General features: G+C 43.7%; 1 protein-coding gene across 6 annotated transcripts in view; it reads left to right on the top strand.

Moving 5' to 3' along the window:
* Nucleotides 1-13384, top strand: part of LOC115050597 (RNA-binding motif, single-stranded-interacting protein 3) — a 238561-nt gene that overhangs the window by 191277 nt on the left and 33900 nt on the right. The window lies entirely within an intron of this gene.

Below are 13384 nucleotides of genomic sequence, written 5' to 3'. Positions count from 1 at the left end.
CAATTCAGCAGGCTTGCCTTCTGTGGTTCACTGGTCAACTCCTCTCTGTCTCCTGCACCTTTCATTATGTTGAAGCATCACAACACGTGAGATTGACAAATCACAGCAGCATGTGAGTCTGTTTTTCTCCACGAAAGTGAACGGAAATAATGAAGAACAGCGAGGCCCATTCAGGACTGATTGTGTACTGTGTGCGTTTGCGTCAGGGAAGCGAAGTTTAAAAAATAAAAAGAGAGAAAAAACTAAAAGCAGGCATCAGTTACACCCGATCACGTCACTGTCACCGTCCCAGGACACAGAGGGCAGTGAGATAAATCTAGCTGCTGCCCCCAAAATAGAGCACACACCTCCATTAGAACAGGATGCAAGCTGTGTGGGAACAAGTAGAGGTCACCGTGGTCAGTAGAGTTATTTCTGTAGCGCCACCGGACCTCCAGGAGTGGACGCCCATTCATTCATCCAACTGCCTGCCAGCAGGGAAGGAAACACACACAGACACACACAAAAAAAAAGCTCTGCCAATGGACGACCAGTTAGAGTGGGACATGTTCCATTTGATGAAACTTACTGTGATGGACTCTGGGCTGCCAAGGTTTTCTCTCACCTGGGGTTATTTGCTTCTTTTTCTGTATATGAGTATTTATAAGAACCGCCTGCTGGTGTTTGAGCTGAAGGACGATGGAAACACACCTGGCTTTGTGTGACCTCATGTCTCAGACGCTGTCTGTCTTTCCTTGGCTGGCAGTATGGTACATCATGGTTATTGGATCCCGCATGTGGTTTATTTCTGTTGATTTTTACTTAGCTTATGTAGATGATTTATAGCTGCTTTACAGACATGGAGGCAAAAAAAAAAAACAAAACAAAACAGACAGACAACACAAAAAATAGAAAGATGTGAACAGAATGATTTTTTACAGCCTTTTCCTTCCTTTGTTCTTTGAACCTCTCTCACTCACTCTCTCTTTCTCTCTCTCTGTCTTCCTCTCATACATCCACATACACCCAAAAACACACACTCACACACATCAATAGTCCATTAGGAGTGTGTTGCTTTCATTACCTCCAGCTTGGCCCTAAGACAGCCTTCAGAGTGGAGTACAGCAGAGCAGAGCTTGCTGGGATTGCAGTATATATAGAGAGGAGTCTAGTAATTGCCAGCTCTCTGTTCTCTCTATCCTGTGCGTCAGGTGGAGAGTATGAATCTGTGGTATCTGGGGACCACCCCTGCTGTGCTGCACCGCATCTCTCTACAACTGTCTGTTCCCCCACCAGGCACAAGTAATAGGGGGAAAACAGGGAGCTTAAAGGCCTCAGAGAGTACAACAACTGCCACTCTAACAATACATACCATCCCGGGAATAGAAAAAATTAGGCAGCCCACACTAAAAGCGAAGAGACACCTAAGGATATACTCCTTCATGAAATCCCACTTTTCTTGTCCTGCTTGCTACTCAGTAGTAAGTGATGTTTCTGTAGCTTTCCTCTCAAACAGGACTGTTTCATTTATTTTGCGACATCTGCAGGTAGTGTGGGCAGCAAATTGTCTGCGAGGTCCTCAAACATTAGAAAATCCTGTAAATGTGAGCTGCCTCCCACATAAGCACGCAGTGAAAAAGTTCATTTTCAAGCATTAATACCAGACCCTATAAGGCAACTCATCAGAGTAAAACTGCAGCAATACATTTTTTTCTCTGATGTTAGGCTAAAAAAGGGAAAGTGCAAACCATCAGTGACCAAAATCTCATAACCTCATTATTGTGCTGCTGCATAATTCTTTGTGTCAGCTCTTGAAAAGCACCTCTTTTTTCACACTGCCATCTACCCTTACAATGTGGCTTGTCGTGATATTCCTGTACCTGCAATGACTACATCTGAGTTAAGTGCAGATAAGTGTAGAGGCCCTTATCCTATATTGTTGTTGATGGTATGGATGGCCATTTTTACTCTGAAGCTTTATTTGCAGAAAATCTGTCAAACACTAAGTAAATCTGGCCTTTAAGAAATTGATTATTTGTTTTTTCATCCACTAAAACACGACTAATGTTGCATGTTGAGTGGAAAATTACAGGAAAAAAAATGGTCTCTTTACTACTGCAAAGTGAAAATGTAAGTTGTTTTATTTTAAAGGTGCAAAACAAACTGCATTTAATGGAGGAAAAACACACAGAAGACACGTTTCTGGGTGTGGTTGAACAACAAACTTTTAATTCTGTTTTACTCAAGTCATTTGTCAGATAAATAACAACCTGGCTTGTTTCCCTAAGACCCTTGTCAATCATAGCTACAGTTTAAAGCACTCTTTAATGTTTGCCATTTACCAGACCTTAACATTTCCACAGGTGTTGTCTTAATGGCCTCTTTGTAGCAAGAGTCCTCCAGATAGTAGTGATGAAGTGAAGATAATGCTACCACTAGGTTTTCCCATTCACTGGGCCCTGTCTTGATCCTCTTACATAGACACACAGATTTATGAATTACCTTCAGCTAGTCATATCTCTCTTTTAGCCGTAGACGTAATCTTGCTACAGATGCATCCAGATCAATTTTTCAGGATGTCTTATTTGTGGAGCGAGTGGCACACTCGGCATAGTGGGGTGGGGGTGGGGGTGAGGGTGATGCAGCCAGGGTGTATCCAATTTCAGGCTGCAAAGCAAATGGCCTTGGAGATCAAGGATTATACGGCAGATTTCTAAGTCGGGTTGATATTGATTTGCTGTGCCCCTGGTGAACTCCAGGTTGTTCCCTCCCCATGTAAGCTTTTAAATGTTGCTGCCTTATAACACCCAACCTCATCAGTATTCCCCCCTCCCAGCTACCACTGCCACCATTCTACGATGAATTTACTCTTTTGTTTTTCTCAAAGCACTGGATGTCTCAGAGACGAGTAATTTCATGGAAAGTCAGATGGTTTATTTTATTCAGAACAAGATATCATTTTTAGCTTCAGCATTATAGTCAAATCTGCAGCATATATTAATGAAGAAGAAGAATTAGCTTGCCTTTGCATCCAAAAGTGTTTTAATAACACTGTTTCAGAGATTTTGACAGCTATTTGTGTTTCATTGTAATGCATTCTCCGGACCAGGGATAGCAAGAGCTCATGTACCATACAGAGTATGATCCATACATTAATTAGACAGCACTTCTATACTTTATGTAGTTTCCATAATTTTTAATAATTATGTGACTCATTTTTCAAATCTGCTGAAGATAATTCTCAAATATTTGCACATAAATGTACTCCTCAGCTCAGTGCATTTGCTTTTGTGGGAGTCCCTCAGCAGCACAGTTGGTAAACATGAATGTTTGACCACCCAGCTGCAGAATTTTCCCATGCAAACTTTACATTTGAAATTCAGAGTATTTGTAGTTCTGTGCAGCAAAAGCATTAATCACGAGAGTTGTCATCTACTTCATTTTGATGTCCCGTCCCATACTGAGCAGCATTCTTGGCACCCCTCTGTGACTTCACGGTCTCCATCTCCTTCGCCAGTCTGAGGCAAAAAATTAAAAGTTTGTCGTCCTGCCATTTAGCCATCTGCTCTACAACTCTTCCCCACTCCTTTCTTTCTCTTTATCACACTTTCTTTCACACCCTTTCTCTCTCTTTTTTTGTCCATCAACACACACACACACACACACACACGCAGACTGTAAACCAATGTAGATGGTGCAGCCACAGAGCTAAAGTTTGGTAACTGCCTTTGGAAAAGCTGTGAAGAGGGAAAGAACACAGCTTCAAGCTCTAATTATTTGACAATATCCCCTCTCAAAAGAAAAAGAACAAGATGGAAAGGCAGTGAAAGGGGCTTGAGTTGTGTTTCAGGATCTGGTTAACTCATCAAATAGGCCCATTATGGGGTAAAATCAACAGTGGAGTGTGTGAGATGCATGCTAGCGAGGGGAGAGTGGGTCCAAATCCCCTTAGTTCACACAGCCATTACAAACAAGAGTGGATTAGCCAGCAGCCCCCTGCTGGGGCAGTGAATGGATGAGAAAGGGAAAGATGAGGGAGGCCACTCCTCCCCAGCATTATCTAAATAACAGGCTGGGGAATTCAATAAGTACCGGCCTCATCAGACCTCATCAGCTCCCCCAATTAAGCTGCGAATCATGGCGGCTGGCGGGCTGGTTGCTGTTGGTGACAGATGAGAGCAAGCGCTGCGATGTGCTTGGGTCTGCAGCAGTGCTGCACTGCCTCGCATTCCTCACATTGTTTAATGTATTGGTGTGTGTGTCTAGGACAGGTGGGGCTTTTTTTGTAGTTGTTTGTTTCCTTTCTTTTTTTTTTTGTGTGGGGGGGGGGGGGGGTTGAATTATAGGAGCTGGGAAATATTCTCATTTTAACAATAGTGTTTGTGTTGTTTCTACCTGCTAATTTCAAGCTGTGCTTCTTCTGTCCTTGATGCTGCATTGATGAGTCCAAAAAGCCAGCTTCAACTTGAAGTAAGGAGGAGTTACCTTCACCACGCTGCTGTTTGTGAACCCTAGTGATATCGATGTTGTGTGTCAATATCTCTCCAATCCCGCATTACCTCCCTGTGTTTCCCCAAGGGTCAGGACATGTGGAGAAAAAACACGGCTCTCCCACATCGATTGGGCCCATTAACACTGACTGAGAAAAACAAAGCCTTTCATCACGTCCGAGATGTTTAGGCAAGGACTTACTCAAAGTTGTTCTCTGCAGTTCAACCTTTCACTCTGGTTATCACTCTGATAGCGTTCTCTCAAGGGGACAAAGGGTCATCGCCGCTGAAGCTATTTTTAATAACGCTGGAGAGTTTGCAAAGTGCGTGTTTTTCTCCAGCAAGGAATGTGCTATTAAGCAACTTTCATTTGTTTTGTTTTCAGTGGGAAGGTTGAGAAGGAAATGGTCTATCACTGACGTGAAGGAAATGGGGTCAGATCTGGGTTGGGTTTTGTTTTGTTCCAATGATTGAAACCTCTTATCACCATAAAAATTTTAGTTTTTTATGGCAATCCTGGCCTGATCACATGTACCCCACTGCTGAGTTATAAACAAACTTTACTGTCGATTATGCCTACCACACAAAATAGATTTGAACACATTTTGCAGATCTGGTTGTAGGGTGCTCAGTATTTTTATCATTAATTATTTGTTTAATTATCTGCGTGACCTTCGTATTAATATCGACAATGACTTCCATAAATGTCAGTTTTGTTGAATGATATTGTAACATTTGCTTAATCAAGCAGATATTAGCAGATCTTTCCATGAAAAACATTTTCAGTGATATTCAGTGAGCTCAAACATGCCACTTTGCTGTCAGCAACTTTTCTGGAAAGTCAGAGGGAAATTAGCGTCACCGCTGCTCGAGAACAAAGACAATACCCAAGAACGGAATTAATTATGAGCCCTGGGACTGTCTGATCTACTGTTTGAAGCTCAGAAGGAGTCTGTCTGACAGAGCGCAGATGAAGGAGTTAGCCATCTAAATTCGGACCTAGCTTTGGCTTTTAAGTCTTATGAAGCTGGCTGAAATGCTAATGTTAAATTACCCAGCAGGTTCATAGCCACATCTTAAGTAGAGCAGAGAGGTTCATTTGACATCTTTAGTCATTAACAAATGATTCCTGAAGGTTGTCTAACAAAAATAATACCCTGAATGAATGCATCATTACATTTGTCTGTCTTATGTAAGTGTGAAATTCATTTTCATCATCAAAAGCTGCTTCATTAAAGAGATACCTAAAAACAGATTGAGATTTTAAAAAAGTCTGAAGAAAAAACCCACAACATCTGCTCAGTAAAAGTAAGTATATTACTGAAATAAACATTAAGTAATCTATTTACTTTTAATGTCCATTAATGACACTGAGACCATTTGGGTTGGTACCAAAAATCAAAAAGCAACAATACTAACTTTGTCGTAGATGATCGCAAGAAAAGAAAACAAAGTAAAATGAGGGGGCTGGATGTTAGTGAGAGCAATAGAAGAGATTTTCTGGAGGGAAAACAGCAGAGGAAGAGAATGAGTAGACCTTATGACACTTATGAGCGTGTATGTATATAAGAGTGTGTGTGTGTGTGTGTGTGTGTGTGTGTGTGCATACCTGGCTGCCGCTCTTTTGAAAGTGAAAGAGCAAAGAGGGCTGCACCTGCAGCTTCTATCAACTGGTGGAAAGCTCCTTTCAGCACAGCTTTAATTACAGTTTCTGCAGCTCCGCTTGGCTCAGACAGGCTGGTCTCCACGCAGCCAACCAAATCCTCTCACACGTCGCTGCCTTCCTCTGCCACTGAGTCGCCTGATCCCTAATCAGCCATGGTGCCACTCTTCATCGATCCCCAATCAGTTACAGTAAAGGGGACACTGTGGAACCCCCCCCCCACACACACACACACACACACACACACTCCTCCATCCCTTCCTCCCTTATTAGACGGGTGCCCTGCTTTCATTGATCATAAATCAATGTCACTGGCAGCATTGATCGTCAATCACCCCCAGTGACATTATTGATCTGGAAGGTCCCTCTGCTATAGGCCTGCCCTCAGCCCTAGGCCCGAACTGCAGCCGGGCTGTGGTGTATTGATCTCCTTCAGATACAGTATTGAGGGCTCTTTATTGATAATTCATTTATTGTGCTGTAATTTCATTTTCTTTCCTGTCCATACTGCTGTTACTGGAAACCCCCTACGGTGGAAACCTAGTTAACAGACATACAGCCTTTTGTGTGTTTCAGCGTGCTGCTCTAACTGATATGGCTGTCTCGTATTTCCAGTTTGTAGCATATTTTCTGTTCCTCTTCGAATGTCATTGTCGATTTCCAGGCAATGGGAGCCCAAAGGTTAGCTAACCTCACTTATAACAAGGAAATCGCACAACTGAATTCTTGCACCATTCAATTTTTCCCTTTGAGTCTCATGCTGGCCAGCAGCAAAGAACTGTTTGTAATGCGCCCTGAGTGTGAATTTGTGTAACTCTATGAATGTCAAGCAGTGCGGTGCTGAGAAATACCATGCATGCTCAGCAAAACCTCGCCTTGAGAAATAAACCCAAGTAATTTTGCCGTAGCATTGTGTGAAAGCTTTGGAGAGCAGAGAAAAAGGCTCAAATATGTATTCAGGTTCGAATGGATGATATAAATAATGAAGCCTTCACAATGGAGCTAAAACACTGATACAGCGTCAGATACACCAAGAAATGCTTGCTGTCGGTTTGGTGGATGGGCAGTTCTGTTGAATTACAAAGCACCCATCTGTATGATTCATCTCTATAGATGGAAGGTTTCACGGGTCACTGGAGGCGTTGGCAGTGTTATAATACTCTGCTAACAGGGAGAGAGCGAGCTCTGCTGCCTGCCCACACAGACAGTGACACAGACAGTGGCAGCGCAAGTCAACCCCCACAGGCAAAATACAGCAACAGCTGCTCTTAAGTCCCTTTGCCTCAGCCAAAACTGTTTGCCACGAAAGGAAAGGTCACAGCCCAGAAGCAGATTTAAGCCGCGAGGCCGAAGGGAACCAATGAAGGCTTGTTATTTCTTCCACAAAAACAGCTGTTCTCTGGTTATTTAAATACTTGATGTATTATTTGATTCTGCCTGATGGAAGCTCCATCATTTCTTCAGAAACAGACTCAGCGTGGATCAAATGTGATCCCAGAATTAGAAAGAAAAGGGTTTAGGCTAAGAAGAGTTTCAATTATCCAGGTTATAAAATAAGCCTTTATATGCCTTTGGTGGTATCTAACTTTATTACTCATAAAGATGCTTAATAAGTTGGGTATTGTCAGTGCAGGGAAGCATTTAGTGTGAGTCTTATTACATCTTCGAGACCGAACAAGAAGTTAGTTTGGCTCACTGCTGGTCGATCCATCTGTGACATACTGAGTTGCCCGTTGCACATTGCTGTGTTTTCTTAGCTTGGATCTTATTTCGAATCCACTCCACAAATAGTGTTTTCAATCTCATACTTCACTCTCACAATTTTGCGCCGACCACAATGCGGACACTTGGACTGTAATTGCCACCCTGACCAGCTGTGTAAAGCAGCCACTGATACTGAGACCGTCTGCAGCAACAAAGATGTTGGCAGCGCGAAGCAGCATGTGTGGCTTCAGCATTAGAAACATCTGTCACTGCCACTTTAACATTGCAGCTGACTACAAGAACCAGCGACGCTCAACTATGGCATTTGGAATGAATGCGGTGAAGACTGTCTACTTGTATAAATGTTATTTTAATACAAAGATGCAGGATTGTGAGCCGTTCATTAGAGTTGGCAAATACTGCTCTCTTATACACCTCTGTCTGGCCTCGTGTTTTTACTTATTTGTTTACTCACCATGGCAACTTCAGCATTGGGAATGGCAAGTGGAATTAGCTGATTAAGCTAAAATGAAGTTTAACTGGTACCTAAGAGCTCGTCTCACAGGAATATAACAGTTGGAAGCCTGCTGCCTGTTTGGCGTTTCACTTGCTGCTCTCACATTCAAGTCAGAGCAGATTAATTCAGAACCAGAACTTATAGCCACTATATTTTCAACTGCTAAAATAATTACAACTCTTTGTGCGCGCTGAATGGGAATCTTTTTCTGTTGGATCATTTCACACGATGCCTGCTTAATCCTGCCGCTCAGGCACAAAGACATGCACACGTTGATTCTATAAGCGTTCCCATTCCCATAAGATGGTCTCAGTCAATTATAGTTGTCTGCTGCATTATACTGTAGACTCGGTGTGTGCCAGACACACATGGAGCTCATCTCATCCATCAGCTTTGTTTATTTGTCTGAATCAGGTCTGGGATCAGTGTCTGCACACTGATGCATAAAGAGACAGACAGATAGATGGATGGATAGATAGATAGATAGACAGATAGATAGATAGATAGATAGATAGATGGATCGATGGATAGAAAAGAGGAAAGAGAGAAAGAAATGGGGAGAGAGAAAGAGGCAGACAGACGATAACCATGACAGAGAGAGATGCAATCTGATGGAGGGAGTGAGAGATGGATTAGCATGTCAGAGTCTCCCTACATAACATTACTCTTGTTAAGTGCGCAATAGCTCATCAATCAGGCTTCTACCGCCCGCGTCCAGGGCTCTTCCCTCCACTTCCCTTCCCGTAATCCATTATATCATCACAGGCATGAGCCGTCTGACATGCTGCAGGAACCCTCTATTGGGAAAGTCTGAGCGGGGCCTGATCAATAGCCAGAGAACATGTGTAGCAGATGCAGGGTGAGAGGCGTTGTTGACATCCTTCTCTCTCTTATTCATCGGTATAGGACGGATCAGGAGGAGGTAAAGTGGACCATGATGGTTACTTCCACCCTCGGTGACTCTCTTTCCCCTCTGTCATAGTCTCCTTGTGTCTTTGTGTCTCTCTACGACACGGTATCTGTCTCTCCATCTATCTTCCTCGCTCCCTCTTTGCCTCACTCTCTGCCGTGCTCTCGTCTCAGCGCCCTGCTCCATTTATCGGGCCGTGTCATTGAGCCGCGTGTGCCGTCCCTGTCAGCAAAATGGCTGGCAGACAGTCTTCATTTCCATGCTGAAGGATGCAAGGCCAGCATGGCAGTTGTGAGAGCTATCGACTGGGATCCGTCAAAGCCCTCCCTGTAGAAAAGCTGCTGCCGCCTGCCTTCCTGTGTGGCAGCCATTCTCGGCTTGTCCATTTGACTGTGCATGTATGTCATGCAGCTGTAGTTTGAGCTCATGCGTCTTTGCATTCTGTCCACCCATCATGTTTCTTCCCTTCTAACTATTCTATTTCTATAAGATGCGTTCTTTTTCCTTTTCTTGTATCTGTCTATGTCTTTCCACATCTCTTGCTTCCTCCCTCCGCTCTGTTTCCCATAAGACACAGCCTTCTCAGTTTGGGATGGCAGGTCAAGCTGGCTGATGGGAATCAAAGAGTTGTTGATCGAATTAGAGATCCCCCCGAGCAGCATGACGAAACAACAGAACTCCAACACAATACTGTCCTCTTTCTTCCTTTTCCTTAATTTTTTCCAAATATATCCAAATATGTCCAAATATGTCCAAAGGTCTTTTCAGAGGTATGTAGCTCATGGAACTTCAAGGCAGACAGCCCACAGGAACCTTGAACTAAAGTTGTCATTGAAACATGGAAAGCTTCTTTTGACTGAAGCTTTTTCAGAGTGACATATTTTGGTGCAAGTGGCTTAACAGTTCTCTCTGTTCGCCCTCTAGGGCTTTGCATGCTCTCAGAGCAAAGCGAGGCCAGCCCAGTTTGACTCTGCACCCTTGTGAGAGGCCTCTTTTGTAACTGTCTTGATGGTGAAAAGCTGGCTGTTTCACTGAGCAAAACCTTTTACCCGGCCCTGATACAGCTTGGGGCTATGCTTGCATTGATTCCACCATTCAGGCCAAACAGATGTACTGTCCAATTCTGAGCAGCGGATGAATGTATGACGGGCTGACATTGATGGATTATAATGCGTGTGCTTATTTGCATTCATAGATCAAGATGCTATTGAGGTGGCCTTTTGAGACCATCCGGAGCACGTAAGCTCTCTTTGTCTACAGATATCAGACCAAAAAGGAATGGTGAGATCCGGTGTTCTTGCCACGCTGCCTGTTATTCTACAGACAAAGGACTGCTTCGCCGCAGATGTCGGCCCATAGGAAATAGGCCGTAATAGCAATAATTACTTGCGCACTCATTGCTAATAAGTGAAACTCACAACAAGCTTCAATTTAAATGGCTATTGTAATTACATTGTCTTGTGTAGAAGTACATCTGCATGCATTCACTGGTTCCTTTTGCTGGATGGTAATGTGCCTCTTGATGAGCAGAAAGCCTTGACTATCTCTTCACAGCCAAATGCACAGAGTGGCGTATGACTGAGCTGAAGTTGTGATCAAATGAGGCTAGCTGCACAGAAGACTTAATCTCACTAAGCTGTCGAGCGCTGGTCCTCTTGTTGTGTGTATGTCTGCGCATGATTGTGGTTGCTCTTGGTATGCGTACTCCAAAGCACAAAGACACATGTGCATATGTCTGTGGTCACCCTTCATTAATATGTTTACCAGTTGCCACGGCAACACACATAAAACCAATTAGGAGTCTCCATGGAGTAGCTTGTTATCAGGAGTTGCTGACCTCTGACCAAAAACAATTTATGTCTCTTTTCCATAATTTAGGATCATTAAAGGCCAGTAAATTGGTTCATAACTGGACCATTTTTTTTGCAGCACACGGCCTCCTACATCACACGTGGAGCAGAGCCAGCGTGAAATGTGTTGTACTTGGAGCCTGTGGTAAAAAGACGCAGCATCAGCAAGCTAGTATGTACATCCAGTGGCCTAGTTTATTCCGGGCTGTGCCAGTGATGACGGCGTGTGGTGAGAGGTCTAAGAAGGGTTTTTAGGCTGGCAGTCATTTGCATTGTGTGTGTGTGTGTGTGTGTGTGTGTGTGTGTGTGTGTACGGGTATGTGACTGTGTGTGTTTTCAAGGGTTGTTACAGAGAGACTTAAGGGCAGAAGTTGGGTGTGTGTATCAGGGCAACAGAGGGGTGAGTGTGTTCACAGGGTGGGTGGGGTAGTGTGAGGCTGTTGATCTTGGGCTGAGTCTTAAACAAATTGGCTAGTTCGCTGTGGGAACTGGGGATGTAGTCAGCGGGGGGAACATCAGCGTGCTCTGTGTCAGATTCTCCAAATTTCTCCGATAGCTAATTATCTCCGAGAGTGCCAGAGGACAGGCTTGGAAGCGGTTTTGTTGTTTTTCTTCTGCAGCATTTCTCTCACTCTCCCTTTCCGCCTGTGTTCTCCTGGGCTGACTTTGAGCAGTTTGGTTCCACAGTATCCCCTAAAGCCACACAAACATGCTCACACTATTTTTTTTTTTTTTTTTTTTTTTAAAGAGAATTTTTCATAGGTCTGTCCCGACAGTAGCACTGCAGCAACATAAATGAAAACACAGCCATCTTCTTATTTGCACCCACTTAAGAACAATATAACGCCACTAAAAGCTGTGACCTGTCAGAAAGTGCAAATGAATAAACAAATCATCCTGTTAGCTCCTTCGGCTGGAAACCTCCCCTGTCATATATTCACTTGACTTCAGGTTGTTTTATTGCCATCGCTGCCTTGTCGATCGTGACAGCATTTCTTGCTCTCCTGTCTGATGATGCTGTGTTATTATGAAGGTCTTAACACCTGGGAGTGTAGATTAAAGCATCAACAATTCCCCTGGTGGTTGTCATCTCTAGCATGCTCTAATAAAAGGTCCCATTGCCCAGCTCCGGCAGACAGCCCCATCATTGGCCTCTGTGTCGTCACACAGCGGCCATGTCACAAGCAGCCGGGCCTGTAATGCGAATGCGTTGACAGCAGAGTGGTCGGTTCTTTCTAAGCCACCAGGTGCAGGGCAGCAGTAGTCAAGTGTTTGGACAAGCTTGCTGGCTCAGTATGTGCCGTACTGTTGCTGAGCTGTACAGCTCTCCCAGGGAATGAGTGTTTGATCCTGGTGTAGATTCTCACTCGACTACTGTTTTCTCGTTGTTTCTCTGTCAGTTACTCAGCCTCCTCTCTTCTTATCTCTTTCCTCTTTCTTTTTTACTGCCTTTGTACTCACGTGTTCCTCTTAGTTTATCCAACTGTCTCCCATCCCCTCACTCACCATCACAGTCTGCGTCCAAAGAGATTCCGATCTCGCTGACACAGGATGAAAAGGGAGACAGACACCACTAAGACCGCCAGATTCTTGGCCAAACGAGCCACCTCTTTCTCACGAGAAAAACTTTTCTTTTCTTTTCTTTTTTTCTCCCTTTCACCTTCCTCTTTCATTCAGTCTGTCTTTCTCCAGATTTTTTCTCTCACCCCACAGCAGTATCTCATCAGGAGAGCCCTTTCTCTGTATCAGCTTGGTCTCTTTCTGCTCTCACCTGCAGCTCAAGTGTGAGAAAGTGCCCTTTGACAAGTTATCTTTACACCAACGAAGGTCATGGCAATGGGTTCATCAACCTTTTATTGGCAATTATGCACACAAAAGGAGACAGCTCAGATGAGATTGCTGTGCAGAAGGCTTTTTTCAGTTTTCTCTTTTTTTTAATTGAATTATTAAGAGTTATTTCATGTCATGTTATACCTTCCTTCACACCTGCCAGCTCTGAAGAGACATGCTCGTTTTATACCTGTGTTATTATTGTTCGCTCTGTGAGAAATGATTAGATCGCCCCCAGTGTTCACTCTTAGAATAGCAGTGTAGCAGTATTAAATGTATGACAGCCTCTGCTCACACTGCGCTCAGTCAGACACTTGCGCTGATGGTTGCGGAGTGGAAAAAGGCATAAAATTTCAAATAAAAGAGACGATGGCTGTTAAAGTAAAACATAGAGGGATTATGCGTCAGGAACAGGAACGCCTTTTAGAAACAAGTTTTGGC

This window comes from Echeneis naucrates, chromosome 11, assembly GCF_900963305.1.
Source record: "Echeneis naucrates chromosome 11, fEcheNa1.1, whole genome shotgun sequence".
Taxonomy (NCBI): domain Eukaryota; kingdom Metazoa; phylum Chordata; class Actinopteri; order Carangiformes; family Echeneidae; genus Echeneis; species Echeneis naucrates.
The sequence above is the reverse complement of the archived record's forward strand: the minus strand, read 5'-3'. Positions and strand labels throughout refer to the sequence as shown.